Here is a 3,509-nt window from a genome sequence, read left to right as displayed (position 1 = left end):
AAACTCTGGAAATTTTTCTAAGTCCCACCGCCAAGAGGAAACTTTTTCCCTATCGGTCCTAGACGATTTTCGACGTGATATCACTGTAATATAGACGGTTTCTAACAATATATATCATAACACCAAACTCGCTACAATTATTATTTATCGAGTTATTAGCAAATAATGGACGGATGTGCTACTCCGTCGACAAAACTCTGGAAATTTTTCTAAGTCCCACCGCTAAGAGGAAACTTTTTCCGTATCGGTCCTAGACGATTTTCGACGTGATATCACTGTAATATAGACGGTTTCTAACAATATATATCATAACACCAAACTCGCTACAATTATTATTTATCGAGTTATTAGCAAATAATGGACGGATGTGCTACTCCGTCGGACGTTCGACGAAAATTTTTCTAAGTCCCACCGCCAAGAGGAAACTTTTTCCGTATCGGTCCTAGACGATTTTCGACGTGATATCACTGTAATATAGACGGTTTCTAACAATATATATCATAACACCAAACTCGCTACAATTATTATTTATCGAGTTATTAGCAAATAATGGACGGATGTGCTACTCCGTCGGACGTTCGACGAAAATTTTTCTAAGTCCCACCGCCAAGAGGAAACTTTTTCCCTATCGGTCCTAGACGATTTTCGACGTGATATCACTGTAATATAGACGGTTTCTAACAATATATATCATAACACCAAACTCGCTACAATTATTATTTATCGAGTTATTAGCAAATAATGGACGGATGTGCTACTCCGTCGACAAAACTCTGGAAATTTTTCTAAGTCCCACCGCCAAGAGGAAACTTTTTCCCTATCGGTCCTAGACGATTTTCGACGTGATATCACTGTAATATAGACGGTTTCTAACAATATATATCATAACACCAAACTCGCTACAATTATTATTTATCGAGTTATTAGCAAATAATGGACGGATGTGCTACTCCGTCGGACGTTCGACGAAAATTTTTCTAAGTCCCACCGCCAAGAGGAAACTTTTTCCCTATCGGTCCTAGACGATTTTCGACGTGATATCACTGTAATATAGACGGTTTCTAACAATATATATCATAACACCAAACTCGCTACAATTATTATTTATCGAGTTATTAGCAAATAATGGACGGATGTGCTACTCCGTCGGACGTTCGACGAAAATTTTTCTAAGTCCCACCGCCAAGAGGAAACTTTTTCCGTATCGGTCCTAGACGATTTTCGACGTGATATCACTGTAATATAGACGGTTTCTAACAATATATATCATAACACCAAACTCGCTACAATTATTATTTATCGAGTTATTAGCAAATAATGGACGGATGTGCTACTCCGTCGGACGTTCGACGAAAATTTTTCTAAGTCCCACCGCCAAGAGGAAACTTTTTCCCTATCGGTCCTAGACGATTTTCGACGTGATATCACTGTAATATAGACGGTTTCTAACAATATGTATCATAACACCAAACTCGCTACAATTATTATTTATCGAGTTATTAGCAAATAATGGACGGATGTGCTACTCCGTCGACAAAACTCTGGAAATTTTTCTAAGTCCCACCGCTAAGAGGAAACTTTTTCCGTATCGGTCCTAGACGATTTTCGACGTGATATCACTGTAATATAGACGGTTTCTAACAATATATATCATAACACCAAACTCGCTACAATTATTATTTATCGAGTTATTAGCAAATAATGGACGGATGTGCTACTCCGTCGGACGTTCGACGAAAATTTTTCTAAGTCCCACCGCCAAGAGGAAACTTTTTCCGTATCGGTCCTAGACGATTTTCGACGTGATATCACTGTAATATAGACGGTTTCTAACAATATATATCATAACACCAAACTCGCTACAATTATTATTTATCGAGTTATTAGCAAATAATGGACGGATGTGCTACTCCGTCGGACGTTCGACGAAAATTTTTCTAAGTCCCACCGCCAAGAGGAAACTTTTTCCCTATCGGTCCTAGACGATTTTCGACGTGATATCACTGTAATATAGACGGTTTCTAACAATATATATCATAACACCAAACTCGCTACAATTATTATTTATCGAGTTATTAGCAAATAATGGACGGATGTGCTACTCCGTCGACAAAACTCTGGAAATTTTTCTAAGTCCCACCGCCAAGAGGAAACTTTTTCCCTATCGGTCCTAGACGATTTTCGACGTGATATCACTGTAATATAGACGGTTTCTAACAATATATATCATAACACCAAACTCGCTACAATTATTATTTATCGAGTTATTAGCAAATAATGGACGGATGTGCTACTCCGTCGGACGTTCGACGAAAATTTTTCTAAGTCCCACCGCCAAGAGGAAACTTTTTCCCTATCGGTCCTAGACGATTTTCGACGTGATATCACTGTAATATAGACGGTTTCTAACAATATATATCATAACACCAAACTCGCTACAATTATTATTTATCGAGTTATTAGCAAATAATGGACGGATGTGCTACTCCGTCGGACGTTCGACGAAAATTTTTCTAAGTCCCACCGCCAAGAGGAAACTTTTTCCGTATCGGTCCTAGACGATTTTCGACGTGATATCACTGTAATATAGACGGTTTCTAACAATATATATCATAACACCAAACTCGCTACAATTATTATTTATCGAGTTATTAGCAAATAATGGACGGATGTGCTACTCCGTCGACAAAACTCTGGAAATTTTTCTAAGTCCCACCGCCAAGAGGAAACTTTTTCCGTATCGGTCCTAGACGATTTTCGACGTGATATCACTGTAATATAGACGGTTTCTAACAATATATATCATAACACCAAACTCGCTACAATTATTATTTATCGAGTTATTAGCAAATAATGGACGGATGTGCTACTCCGTCGACAAAACTCTGGAAATTTTTCTAAGTCCCACCGCTAAGAGGAAACTTTTTCCGTATCGGTCCTAGACGATTTTCGACGTGATATCACTGTAATATAGACGGTTTCTAACAATATATATCATAACACCAAACTCGCTACAATTATTATTTATCGAGTTATTAGCAAATAATGGACGGATGTGCTACTCCGTCGACAAAACTCTGGAAATTTTTCTAAGTCCCACCGCCAAGAGGAAACTTTTTCCCTATCGGTCCTAGACGATTTTCGACGTGATATCACTGTAATATAGACGGTTTCTAACAATATATATCATAACACCAAACTCGCTACAATTATTATTTATCGAGTTATTAGCAAATAATGGACGGATGTGCTACTCCGTCGGACGTTCGACGAAAATTTTTCTAAGTCCCACCGCCAAGAGGAAACTTTTTCCCTATCGGTCCTAGACGATTTTCGACGTGATATCACTGTAATATAGACGGTTTCTAACAATATATATCATAACACCAAACTCGCTACAATTATTATTTATCGAGTTATTAGCAAATAATGGACGGATGTGCTACTCCGTTGGACGTTCGACGAAAATTTTTCTAAGTCCCACCGCCAAGAGGAAACTTTTTCCGTAT

This window comes from Halictus rubicundus, unplaced genomic scaffold, assembly GCF_050948215.1.
Source record: "Halictus rubicundus isolate RS-2024b unplaced genomic scaffold, iyHalRubi1_principal scaffold0571, whole genome shotgun sequence".
Taxonomy (NCBI): domain Eukaryota; kingdom Metazoa; phylum Arthropoda; class Insecta; order Hymenoptera; family Halictidae; genus Halictus; species Halictus rubicundus.
Note: the sequence above shows the minus strand (reverse complement) of the source record.